General features: G+C 36.7%; 1 protein-coding gene across 32 annotated transcripts in view; it reads right to left on the bottom strand.

The window, feature by feature from the left end:
• The window catches only part of SORBS2 (sorbin and SH3 domain containing 2), a 137,339-nt gene that overhangs the window by 95,213 nt on the left and 27,799 nt on the right, over positions 1–14,327 (bottom strand). For 27 of the 32 annotated variants that reach the window (XM_072335954.1, XM_072335969.1, XM_072335963.1 and 24 more), the window contains exon 3: positions 5,112–5,180. The exons of 3 other annotated variants lie outside the window; for them this stretch is intronic. The gene's annotated coding sequence lies outside the window, so the exon portion shown is untranslated. Of the gene's footprint in view, positions 1–5,111; positions 5,181–13,454; positions 13,576–14,327 lie in introns of all 32 variants that reach the window. 2 more of the 32 variants (XM_072335955.1, XM_072335976.1) reach the window with 1 other exon arrangement.

Below are 14,327 nucleotides of genomic sequence, written 5' to 3'. Positions count from 1 at the left end.
CGTTTACCTTAAAAGAACTCCAAATATGTTTTTGGCAAACATAGGAACTGGAAAAGCAGCTTTAACCCTGCGTTTTTGTACCAGTGCGAGTTCAGGGATATTTTTATACTTTCTGCTTTGTCAAGCATTTTGTACACAATTTTTCTTTTCTTTAATTCATTCCAAGAAGGTCTACTCCAAATATTTTTTCCATATCTAGCCACAATATGTTGTTTCTTTTTTCTTTTCTAAGAATAAACAGTAATTCAGTTTACAAAAATGTCAAACTCTTTGATGTGAACATATCTTTATATAGTAAAAACATCCAAAGCTGCCTAGTCTGGTATGTAGTTATAAAGGGGCAGCCCTGTTAGGCAGGAACCTATAAAGTCTCACCTCTGTGCCTGGGAAGATCATGGAGCAGATCATCCTAGAAGCTATGCTAAGGCACATATGAGAAGAAGAGGTGATTCACAACAGCCAGCATGGCTTCACTCAGGGCAGATCTTGCCTGACTAATCTGATGGCATTCTATGATGGAGTGACAGCTTCAGTGGATAGGGGAAGGGTGATGGATGTCATCCACCTGGACTTGTGCAAAGCCTTTGACATGGTCCCTCAACACATCCTTCTCTCTAAATTGGAGAGGTGTGGATTTGAAGGATGGACTGTATGATGGATTAGGAGTTGGCTGGCTGGATACAGCCAAAAGTTTGTGATTAATGATTTTGTGTCAGGGTGGAGGCTGATCACAAGTAGTATCCCTCAGGGGTCAGTCCTGGGACCAGTGCTCTTCAACATCTTCATCATTGACATAGATAATGGCATCAAGTGCACCATCAGCAAGTTTGCAGATGATACCAAGCTGAGTGGTGCCATCAATTCACTGGAAGTATGGGAAGCCATCCAGAGGGACCTGGACAGGCTATAGAAGTGGGCCCGTGTAAACCTAAAGAGGTTCAATAAGGCCAAGTACAGGGTGCTGCACTTGGGTCAGGGGAACCCCAGGTATTTATACAAACCGTGGGAAGACCTCCTTGAAAGCAGCCTTGCAGAGAGGGACCTGGTGGATGAGAAGCCGGCAGTGCATGTTTGCAGCCCAGAAGGCCAACTGTGTTTTGGGCTGCACTAAAAAAGGGGTGGCCAGCAGGCAGAAGGAGGTGATTGTCCTCCTCTACTCGGTACTTGTGAGGCCCCACTTGGAGTGCTGTGTCCAGGCCTGGGGCCCCCAATACAGGAAGGATGTGGAGCTCTGGGAGTGGGTCCAGAGGAGGGCCACTAAGGTGATCAGAGGGCTGGAACACCTCTCCTATGAGGAAAGGTAAAGAGAACTGGGCTTAGAGAAGAGAAGGCTCCAGGGAGACCTCATTGCAGACTTCCAGTACTTGAAGGGAGCATTTAAACAGGAGGGGGAACAGCTGTTTATGAGGGTGGATAGTGATAGGATAAGGGGGAATGATTTTAAACTAAGACAGGGGAGGTTTAGGTCAGAGATTAGGAGAAAGTTTTTCACACAGAGGGAAGTAGCACACTGGAACAGGTTGCCCAGGGAAGTCGTGGATGCCCCATCCCTGGAGGCATTCAAGGCCAGGCTGGATATAGCTCTGGGCAGCGTGGTCTAGTGGTTGGTGGCCCTGCATATTGCAGGGGATTGAAACTAGATGATCATTATGATCCTTTTTAACCCGGACCATCCTATGAGTCTAGGATTCTATAAGTCTAATTCCCCTACATACCTGATCGGTCATACAGAAATTCCCAATAGGAACCACAAAATTACCTATTTTTTGCTTCATTTATTTATTTTTAATTTTACTAAATGAGAATTCATATCTTTGATTCTCAAATTGCTCATTATGTATTTAAGTGTTTACAGAAAACGGTATTAAACCATATTCTATTTCAAGTTAAAAAAAAATAAAATAAAATGTTGGCGGTATGCTTTCCTGAGGTGAACAGCCATTACTGATGGCTGCAAGAGGAGACCCCTGACCCCAAAACTCATTTACCTTCAGGAATTAAATAAGAACTTAAAAAATATAGATGATGGAAACCTCCCAAGACACTCGGAGAACAAGATGGCATCATGTGCAATCTCAAATTATTTGCGGGAACATTGCACATAAACAATTCATATTGTATGTTTAGTAGTTTATCACATACAAGTGATAGCAGCGCTAGCTGCTCCAATAAGACAGAAATCAAAAGGAAAACAAATACTTCTCTATAATTCTAAGAACTGGAAAACTCCCTGTGAGTCATCCTGTGAGTGGTGTGGCCCAAGCTTTTATGTATCTTCTTTTGGTACTGCTTTCTATAACTGACAAATATTGCAGTATCAGATAGACTATGCTTATTAGAGAAAGCAGTGAGAATGGATACATAGGTTACTAAAAATATTTTGCCAAAAGCCAACAAATTCAGAACAAAACAGCCAGCATGAATAGACAAATATGTCAAAACTTTCACAATTATTTAGAGAGACACAGTACAGTCCTTGAAGAGAGATAGCACAAGCAATTTCTTAATGAGAGATGTACATGAAGATGCCAAAGCCTGTTGTCCCATTTTTTACATAATGCCCAGGGACACAACCAGATAGGTACAGAAAAATATCCCAATCCTTAGATTGGGTTTTGACTACCTGAAGAACCTAGACATGTAATAAATTGAGTTTAGCATATACAGCTTTCAGAGGGTATGTAACATACAATTGCTTATGGCTCAGAAACCCCAAGTTGGCCCAACTCCTAGCTTACAGGTTGCTAAAGCAAACTAAAGCAGAAAAGATTATTTCTAATCCTAAGAACAGCATAGCTCTAACATTTTACCTAAGCACAGCTTACTAGTGCAGGTATGGCTTAATTTCCTTTCCTAGAAGTACCACACCTTCTTGCTTGCACATATACATGTCCCTACAGACTTGAAAGGAATTTCAGAAATTTCAAGCTCACTCTCTCATCTGGGAAAACATAGAAGAGGCTGTATTTCTGCACTGAAGTCAGTAAATTCTGGCAGCAGAGACATGGGCTTTGACTCTATGACATTTTTGAAGCAGTTTAGTCTATGTGACAAATGGAAGTGTGCCACTTTACCCTAGCAGTCAGAGAAGCCTAAAAGGAAAAAGTATGTAAGTGCATCACATCTAAGTCATAGAGCTCTCTTCCTCTTTATTTATTTATTTATTTATTTTGAGGCTAAATATGCATGTGCTTAACATCTGACCAAATTCTTTGTTAAGATTCTAGAATCAGAGGCAAAGCAAGGAGTTTGGACAAGTGTTTTTAAATAAACAATCTGCACACGTCCAGCTTCTTGCACTGCATGACTTTTTGAAGCCAGGAAACATTATGCATTCCTCTGCACAGATCACGAACACCACAACATGTGGGAATATAAACAAATTCTACTGCGTGATTCCATGAATGTGCAGGAACAAGATTCCATTTCATTTTTTGAATATGGACTCCATAAAATGTACAGATGTATATATATATACGTTTATTTATAAATAGTATATGTTTAACAACTCAATGCAATACTGAATGCAGGTAACTATATGGCTATAACTATGTGCCTCCATCCTGCAACTGCATGCATATAAATATATAAACAGAAGAAAACCTGCATACAGACATAATACAAACCTATACACAGCATAACACTATCAGACATCTGAAAGACTGTGATTCAGGGCCATGCATTGCTTGTTAGAGTACACTTGATATTTTTATTTAGAAAACAATTGTATGTATCATAATACTGAAGAAAAGAAACTAAAACTTTCCAAATGTCTTAGGAAAACCTCTAGATAAAATTACAAACTCTGAGATTATAACACTTCTGTATGTCTAGAGTTAGCACTGTGTCTTCCAGCCCAGAGACAACATTTGTTTTTTCCTGTTCAGATGACAGCTGTTAAATCTCATGGGATGGTTTAACTCATGATAACCTCTTGAGCCAACCTCTGCTAAGAAAAAGCCCAGACCTAATGCTTCTGTAGAAAGCAGTGAGAAGCAACATTTGAAATAGCTGAAAAGCCTTCAGACACATTTATGGAACAAATTACAAAATGCCATCTAGCATCCCAGCTAAGGTCAAAATACATGATAAAATTCTGAAGATGGTGACAATCGGGATATGGAAAAAAAAAAATCATTTCTGTTTTTGTTTGTATGACTGATATAATAGTTTGAAGAGCAAATTAAAAATCAGAATTGCTGATGTCATCTGAAGGTAGGCACGTAAGTAAGGAAGGAATTAAAAAGAAAAAGCACATTGTCTATACTTTCTTAAATATTTCTATACGCCATAACTTTTTTTGAGTGCAGCAAATTTAAATACAATTCAGCTATAAAAGGTAGCATGGTGTCAGGAACTTTATTTATTTCAGATCACTTATTTCTACCACGATATATAGTTCTTTCATTCTGAGAGGCATACAGAACAAATTCAATATACTCTATTTTAAAACTATATGTATGATTTGTATCTCAAAATTGGGTTTTTAAAATACCTTTTTCAAGTAGTTTTAAAATATTTCAGTGCCAGCCATTTCACATGGAAAACAGAAACGAAATCTTAATCCACTGCTCCAAAATTCACATTATTTGCATTATGCAAAAAGCATCTGTTAAGGACTCCAATTCTTAACACAAACTCTTCTTGCAAAATTGAAGCATTTGAATTGAAGAATTTGAGATGATCAGAAAGTTACACCACGAAGGTAAAAAGCCCTTCAACTGAACTTGCCAGAATCACACGTTACTAAAATATCTGATGTATCATTGCATCTGCTTCTTTAATCATTTGAAAGCTTTGGCTGATCATATAAACTAATGTATATCTTACCAACAAAGGGAATTCAAAATGGAATGGAAACACAGTTTATTTGAACATTCTAATAGTGAAAAATCATTTTACTCTTCAGCTTTTACTTCTTTCTGTTCAGAAACATAATGTCCCTGTGACTATACAGGATTACATTGTGTAGTGATTTCCTATTGACCAGTTAACTGTGTGGCTCAGAACATGTCAAGGTCATATATTTTTATGCCAAGCCACAGCTATATCCCTGAAATCCCTGAAGTGCTCCATCAGCTACATAAAATAGGACAGAATATCACTGATACCTTGTTAATGAAGAATTTGCTTCAAATCAGTGCAGTCCTCTGATAGGCTCTCACTGGAATACACAGGAACTGGGGGAGAAAAAAAAAAAAAAAAAAAAAAAAAAAAAAAAAAAAAGTTGAAACTTTATGGTTCAAAAAACCTTAGTGTTTTTTGCAATAGTTTAATTCATAATCAAAATATATCCTTCCCAGGTTCATAGAATCATAGAATTGCTCAGGTTGTAAAAGACCTTAAAGATCATTGAGTCCAACCACAATCCAACCATACTACCCTACCTCTAACAACCCTCTGCCAAATCATTTCCCTGAGCACCACATCCAAACAGTTCTTAAACACATTCAGGGATGGTGACTCAGCTACCTCCCTGGGGAGCTTATTCTAGTTCTTAACAACCTTTTCTGTAAAGAAGTTTATCCTGATATCCAACCTAAACTTCTCCTGTTTGTAATAGCTGAGTATAGTTTGAGACAGCCTTGATCCAGTCTATAGATGAGTACACCCAAGTGCATATAACATGCACTTACTGCTTTTCCAGTGAAAATTAGCAATGACATTTGCACATACCCAAAGAAAAATCAGATGTAAATGGAGTATTTGGATAAGCAAATTGGCCAGCATATCAGAAGTGATGTACACAATTAGTATAATATATATGAAATGACCTGTATAATTACAGGCCATGTTTGAAAACACATCCTGTGTCTTTATAAATGTTCTGTATGCCTCTGCGTATGCTACTACTCAACATGACCTCAAGTGTAGGTCTCTGCAGATCTTACGCATGAGTGTATTTACATTCACTAGTCCAGCTGTCATGAATTTTGCCTTCTGGCTATTATTCTTAGATGCTCATCAGACATGCTTATTTGTATATAGATATGGAATGCTACTAGTTCAGCTGCTGTACTCAGTGAGAAGTTTTTAACAGCAGTTTTTGGGCTGTAATGATATTAAGCCCTTATTTCTAAAGGAAAGAACATTCTTGATGAAAAAAAAATGAGAACTGTGGTTTCAGCTTTACAGAGATCTTAGTTCTCACATTTTTCTTGTCCTAAGGGTGAGATTTTAGAAACTCTAATATGGTCTCTAGAAAAAAAGACTCTGCAGTTCCTTTTTTTTTTTTTTTTTTTTTTTTTTTCTTTTTCTTCTTTTCTTTTTTTTTTTTCCTTTTTTTTTTCTTTTTCTTTTTCTTTTTTTCTCTTCTAAATGAAAGAAAGTTTAGTACTATCTACTGAAGCACTTGACCTTGTTGAACCTCATCCCATTCATCTCAGCCCAGTGATCCAGCCTACCCAGATCACTCTGAAGGGCCTCCCTACCCTCAGGCAGATCAACACTACCTCCCAACTTGGTGTAATCTGTAGACTAACTGAGGGTACACTTAATCCCCTCATCTAGATCAATGAATCAATGAAGATATTAAACAAGATGGGCCCCAGTACCGACCCCTCGGGGACACCACTTGTAACTTGGTAGAGTTGACAAGCTTCTCAATAATTGTTGATTTGTATAGTTCTGTCCCAGATACAAAAATTACCATACACAAATATCTATGCCCATGACTAGCAGTCATGCAGCTTCTGCATTTTCTGAATTTGCCTCCTATAAAAACATCAAAAGTCTATTCTGAGCATCATCAATATTAAGTTACAAAGCATATTCCTGCTACACCTCAGGTAAAGTTGGTCAAGTAGAATAATGTTTGTACAAAGCTTAATAAAACTTAATAAGACATTCCTATTCTGTAATGAAACACTTTTTGGAAAGTCTTTGTTTTCAAGGGCCACAAAATTCCCCACTCCCTTATTTTCCTTTAGCAATTACCTTATCTGATCTGGTATCATTCTGAGGTCCTCATGTCACTAACTTAGAGCGTTAATATAGTTAATTAGAAAGCACTCAGGAACCGTGCTCAACAGGATGAAAAGCACCACATAAAATCCTGCATTGAGTCTCCTGAGAATCTGGAACCAACCTTTTTTTTTAAACCATGAAGAGCCCTCAGTGACAAGAACACTGCCAAGCACTTTTAGTCTGGCTTGCTTACAATTGCCTCATTCTAATACTATGTCTATCCTTGTGCTAAAATAGTTACCAGATTACATGCATTTGGGAGATAGGAGTGCAGACAGCTAGACTGCTGTCACAAACAGACCACACAAAACATTTAACCGGTGAGAGAAGACCTAAGGGTCTGCATGCATTTGTTCCATCCAAAGATAGTGCTTGTATTACAGCACCCTTATTAAACCTGAAAACATGCAATCTCTTCTCAATTGTTACATGCTGAACAACGTGGGCCATTGACAAAAATAAAAACAGAAGTTACTTAGAGAAGATTTTAACAGCTAGCACTTCAGGATCTCATGCACAGATGCTCTAATTTTTTAACTTGTCACTTTACTAGCAGGGATGAAATTACTGTGTTACCTTTTTAATGACTGAGAGATTGAAACTCACATGTCATTAACATACTGCACACACAGCCATCAGGCTGCTCACAAACTATTTGTTCACCTTTTTTTTTTTTTTTTTTCTCCTCAATTTCAGAGGGGCAAAACAACTGCTTTCCATAACTTCACTGGTATTCCATGCAGCATTTTAAATCTCACTGGCAAATAGCTGACCCATTTCCAACACTTCCATTTACATTTAAAAATTTGAAGGGATGCCACAGACTTCAATGCTTAATTTTATCTTCATTAGTTTGCAAAGATAATTTCTTTGAGATTTGGGGACAGTCACAGAAATTAATTTCCTTTGAGCACTGCTTAATGGGTTTTCGTGAATGCTGGCCTTAATTTTGACATTTGTCATTAAAAAGAAGTCACAATGCTCTTTGATCACTGTTTTGAATCTGGAGACACTATTCTGGAATTGACTCCCCCCTCTCCCCCCCCAAAAAAATGATTGCAGTTCCTCCCTCTGAATCTTGAAATGAAGCCTCAGCATATATCTAGAAAATGTTACACAAGCAATGAGCAACTCCAGACCACTGCTGGCTGATAAGTCTTTTCATTCACCTTAATTGTATCATTCTTGTTTAGTTTGTTGTCATGGGCTACTACACCAGAACACTAGAGATGTAGCGTACAAGATCTTCACATGTAAAACACATCATCTCACTTACGAGCTTTCTAATACTTGTATTCATTATATGTGTCAAGTAGCACTTTAGAACATACCAGGAGCCATAATATTCCCAGGCAATTTAAGTTAATACTTTAAAAGAGTACTCTTTAAAATAAATTTTGATTTGTATGCATAAGGACAGTGGAAAAAGGACACAGTAAGTAAATAAGATTTTTGTTTAGAAGAAAAACATTCCACAAGGAAAAAAAATCTCTGTGCAGGTTTGTTCAACCATGCATGCCTCATGTTTCTACCACAGCACATTACCCACAAACAATTTCTCCATCACTGATTACACTCAATTCTTAATGCTTAATAAATATTTGAGCCTAATTGAACTTAATGACTTTGTCAGCCTTTGAGATGGCACTGCAGACCAGCAAAAGGCCTTTTTTCCTCCCACTGACTTTTTTTTAGTACACCACCTGATTTAAAAGCAAATTTCTGAGAACCTGTTTAAAGATAAGTGAACATGGAAAAACTCTGTTTTCGCTATCAAGAAATACCAAAAGGGGCAAGTTAGTTATGCAAACCATGTTGCTCTCAAGAAGACTGCATTACATACATCCCAGCTACCAAAAAATTCTAACTGATAATCAAAAGCTGCTCAGCATCCCTGGGCTACTTGAAATGAAATCCAAGTATTCAATAAAATAATCTCCCAACATATTCTACAATTGATTTTGCATTTGCAATTGAAGAGACAGCTTATTTTTGTTAGCTGTTTTGCCAGATATATTTTTACAGCTTGCACTCAGGTTTAACATCTTTCATTTTGAACAGTTACGGATATGTTTCCTGCTTTGAGAAAAGAAATAAAGAAATAGCCACTCTTTTTCAAATGCTGGGTTGGATTTGTCTGACCACAGCTCATTTCCAAGCTACCAGTAAAAAAAAAAAAAAAAAAAAAAAAAAAAGGCTTGCATCTTAATCGGCACTAATAGGCAGCCCCAGAACAGAAGGGTTTTGCATGCTTGCCTTGATTCAGTTTCCCCTGACACCCACTCCACAGAGGTGTCATATCAAGAGAAACATGTATCACATGCAATCCAACTTCTGGAGCTGGTCAAAAGAACTTTTATCTTGGGGATTTGGTCCCATATCATTAAAAACTGGTACAACATTTGGCACATTTTCTTCCAATAAATCATACATTTGTGGTATAACTTCTGATGCATTTCTGGTACCATTTGATGATATCATCTCTGTTTAATTTGACACATCTATTCAAAGCTTGAAAATATATTCCAATAGTCCCATTCTCATAAATGAGGCTAGTTCCAGAGACACGGGTTTAATATTACATTTTAAATTCATTTTAAAGGATTTAATTTTGAAGTACTCAATTGCCTTCTGTTAAATGGCTGATACTGGCAATACTGCTGAAATGCGTTGTTTCTGGAATTGCTACATGCATGCAATAAAATAAATTAAAACTACTGTAGGTGCCTGATGAAACAACTTAAAAAGCTTAGATTAAATTTGTTTTAGGCGCTATTTTTTTTTAATATATAATTTTTTAACATAAATGATTTAGACTAATTTTTATCTATCAACAACTCAGCTTGAGGGAAGAATGTTGTCTCTGACTTTCTTCCTTGACTGGTTTATATTTTCTTCTGTCATTGCTCACATTCTCTTTTGCCTACTGCATAACCTCTAAGATTTCCTACCTGTTGCATGAGAAATTTCTAAACTTGACAGTCTACAGTTAAAAAAAACATTACTGTGACTGATATGAATAAGCAAATTCATTATGTACTGTACAAGTCTAAAAATATTTGATTTTTTTGTTATCTGACACTACTTTAAATATGATTTGTGGAGTCTATATACAAAGCCACTTTCACGTTTATGAATAAGTTTCAATATAGAAATTATTCATGTACCTGACTTGCATAAAGGATTGCAGAAAGTCTATAAAGCTATATGTATATTCTAAGAGGACTATTAATTCTATGTTTGTTTGTTTGTTTTAGCTTCAGTACAAAATCATCAGAACAGTAATTTGAATCAATTTACTGTCCAGTTTTTCCTAGAGAGCAAGTTTTAACTGGGGATTGAGGTGTACTTTATCACTTTTTTTCTGGTACAATTGTACTTTGAATTTTGTATTTCACCCTTTTTCATTTTTTCTTTCTTATTTTTTCTCCTCCTCCTCTCTGGATGGTAGGAGGCCTGGTTGTTATTTATTTCAGAAAACCAGTGGTTAACCTATTATTGCGTTAGTGAGCTGCGTATCAAGTAACTATGTAGCCAGAGATCCCTTTTGTATAGCTCTATTTTATGATTTGATACAAAAGTCTGCTAAAATCATGTTGTTACAGAAGCAGCACAAGAGCGACTGTACTTATGACTTAATAGCAACCTTGTAAGCACCTTACCTTCTATCTGGGGTAGTACCCAATTTCCTTGACAAAAGAATAAATGGATACTTAACTCTGCCCGGGGGGCTGGAAAAGCTGACAGTCATCCCAGTTATATACTGTATGAAATATCTCATTGCTTGACATCTACCAATTTTTACTGTACAGTGATGTAAAATGGCTATTGTCTAAACTAGACTTTTTTCTTCATGAGGTCACTTAATTCACCTGACCAGCTTGAAGAAAGAGCTTTGTATTACAGAAAGTCATTATTTTGATCACCTAGCTCACAATTGAGCAGATTTTAGGACTCTAATAACATAAGAAGACATTGTTTATTACAGGGGGTTCTTCCACTACTTTGGTATGCTCTGTAATACTGTACCTCATGACTAATTTATTTGTGTACTGCTCTTGTACTGCCTGTGCTGTAGCAGAGAAAGGAGTGATGCTAGCAATTTTATTTGTGTAGGTCAAGCTGTAGAGGTCATCATCACCCAAAAAGATTTTACTTGAAGAGAACAAAAGAATAAATGCATTGTGTGAAAAACAAACTTGCCTCATTTTTCCTGAAATACAACCCTTCAATACTGATTTCGACTCAGATAAAAGTCAAGACCCTAGCCTTTAAATTACTGTCACTAGGTATGTTCTCCATTACCTTGTGGTAAGGACAGCTAATTTCTCCAAGTTTCTGCCCAAGCAAATGTCAGAATCTGGCCAGCCCTTTGACAACACTGACTGTTCAGATGTTCAATTAGCCACCCTGGGAGAACAGTCCAAGGAGGCTAGTGTTAGCATTTGCCAATACCACCCTTAACTTCTGCTGTAAAAGTTAATGATAAGGAGAATGTAATAGAAGTGTTAATGGAATTTAAGCTTTATTCTTTTTAAATTGTACATCTGAGGATTTTTAGAATGAGTACCCCATGGAATATAGACGTAGTTAAGACTACTGATCTGAAACAAATAAGAAGGAAAAGAACAAAGTCATGTTTCTGTTTCCTACAAAGTGTACTGAGAACGTTACCCAGTTTTAAATATGGTCCAACCCGGTATAGGATGCATTTTCTGTTTTGCTTTCAATTCCCTCTCATCAGGCCTACTGATCACTTGATGTGGGGTGAGCTGGACTCATCTACTGGTCCAAATGATAATCAGTCCAGAAAGCTAAAGCCTACCTTATAGTCACTCCTAGATTTAGCTGCCTACTTTGGTATAACATAGTGATAAGACTGAAAAGATAGCCTATTATAATTTCAATCACTCTTCCCTTAGGTTCATATATTTCCCACTAAATCAGTGGGATTCACAGTATCACAGTATCACAGTATCGTGCGAGTTGGAAGGGACCTTAGAGATCATCGAGTCCAACTCCCGGGATTCGAGCCTTTCTGTGTAGCAGAGCAGCATTTCTGCCACTTGCGCCACAGGGGGGATTCGAACCCCGGGCCTCTGGTGTTGCAAGCAGCACCTTATACCACTGCGCTACCGGAGGCACACAATTAAAAATTTTTTTAAAAATTAAAAAAAATAAAAATTTTAAAAAAAAAATATTCTTTTGAAATAAAAGTATTATCAATATAAAAATAGCAGAATTGGAGAATGTTTGTTTTAACAGGGTATAAGGTAAATATATAATATACTCCAGGCAGGATACAAAGTAGATCAAGTTCATTAACATTCACATATGAGCTCTTTCTACCAGTGTTTCCTTCAGCCTGTATGTTGTCCAGAGGGACCAGTGGCTACCCAGGGAACTGCTCTCTTCTCACCTATGCTGAGCAATGTACAGGCTCATAGTATTTACCAAGACACAGCTCTGGAGACTCACTTTGAAGCCTTCAAAACTCACAGGTACAACATCAGCACAGAAAAACAGATTACTGTACAGAAGGTCTCCACAAAGGAATCAAAGTCCTCTGCTCATTCAGGCAATGTGATTGTATCATAGTGGTGAATGAGTAAAATATTTAACAGTCACATAACACTGTAGGTCAGTATTTCTCAGGGCAGGCTTTAATTACCAAAATGCTAAATTTTGTCAGTTAAAGAATATTCAGTTCAAAACCTCATACATTCTAGGATACCAAAACCTTCTTGGTCACAAGAGCAGCCAAAGTTTCTGCCAGTCCTGACCAACACACTAATTCCACTTCATAATCCCAACAGTAGCAGTCAAGCCTGTAAAATCTCACTCACCTACAGAATACTGACTTCAAGATTGTCTCAATTTTTAACAAACACTTAACAGTACTTATAGGCCCCCTGGTACAAACATGCTTATTTCAAAGTATACTGACCCCACTTTCATTTTGATAGCAGGTGCATGCAATTTTTGAAATATTTAAGCAATAGGCAAACTGTGTATTTTCCTTCAAAAATGGAATGAAACTGATACATCAAATGAACAAAGATATTGAACACGCCGTTTCTAAAGGTAATCTACTAAAATGCATTCTTACTGTCAGTTCTGTTCACTAGCCCGTTCAAGCAGTTCAACTTGACCCATGCCAGGTCATGTACATTGACATTCCTACCATCTCTTTCAAGTGATAATTCAATTGTTAGAAATGAACTACTTTGCTGAATGGAAGATTTGGGATCCAAACTTATATACATGGTTTTGAAGCATTTCACTACATCTAAACATAAAGCAGCAAAAACTAACATTTCCAGTAAAATCCTTTACTAGGACAATATTTATCTCAGTTACAAGATAGCTATTTTACACTAGACCCGTAATAAGGAGGCATAGTAGATACAAAAGTAAAGGGAACACTTTCAATGATAAAAGCAATACTAAACGTATGCTCTCACTGGGAGATGAATTACATTACTAACCTAGAATCAGCTGCTTGCATCTGTAAGCCAGGAAGAGAAACTGTCACTGAACACTGGCCAACAACAGTAGCAGTTGTTTGCAGAGAACTTGCAAAAATTCAGGCCTTGACTTGACTCTAAACTGAAAAACCAAGAGACTCAGCTTAGACTTCTCACAGCCCTCACCATGAGCATGAAGAAGATCAAAGTAACAATATTGCAATATACCCCAGAATAATCAGTGAAAAAGTATCATTAGAGTAATAATATTATCATTGTGGAAACATTCATTAAGTACATTAGTAATTAGAAAAAAAAATAAATAGGAAATACTTTTAATTTTACATTTCATCCTCATTACTGATTTTTTTTTTTTTTTTTTTTTAATTGTCTAGCTATCATATCCATGGAATGATAAACACAGCCCAAGCAGCTGAGCCTTCACCACACGACCTCAAATAGTTCTGTCTTGTTATGGCTCCAGCTAGTCAAAAGATATTTTCAGCAAAGGTTATCAAGTTCTGTACTCCATTAGATAGCATTACATTGAAAAAAAATAAAATAAAAAAATCCTTGTAATCTGAATGTCACTTTTATATCTATTGCAGCAGTCAAGGCAAAATTATTCAGAAGAATATTTGATGAGTAATCTGCAGTGTCCAGATAAGCCCATTTTTCATGTAGAAATTGATTTTTTCTTGTGTTAGCTTGTTGTCTTTTCTATTCCCTTAAATCCCTACCCATATTTCATTTTAGGAACTAATTCTGAAATCAGATAATTGTCATGCGGATCATTATAATCATGAATAAAGCTCATTTACAAAGACCCAAAGACATCTAACTTAGAAGATCATCTTTATATTGAAGATCTTAATATATGTGACATTAGTTTAA

This window comes from Excalfactoria chinensis, chromosome 4, assembly GCF_039878825.1.
Source record: "Excalfactoria chinensis isolate bCotChi1 chromosome 4, bCotChi1.hap2, whole genome shotgun sequence".
Lineage (NCBI taxonomy): Eukaryota > Metazoa > Chordata > Aves > Galliformes > Phasianidae > Excalfactoria > Excalfactoria chinensis.
This window is presented reverse-complemented; position numbering and strand designations above follow the sequence as displayed.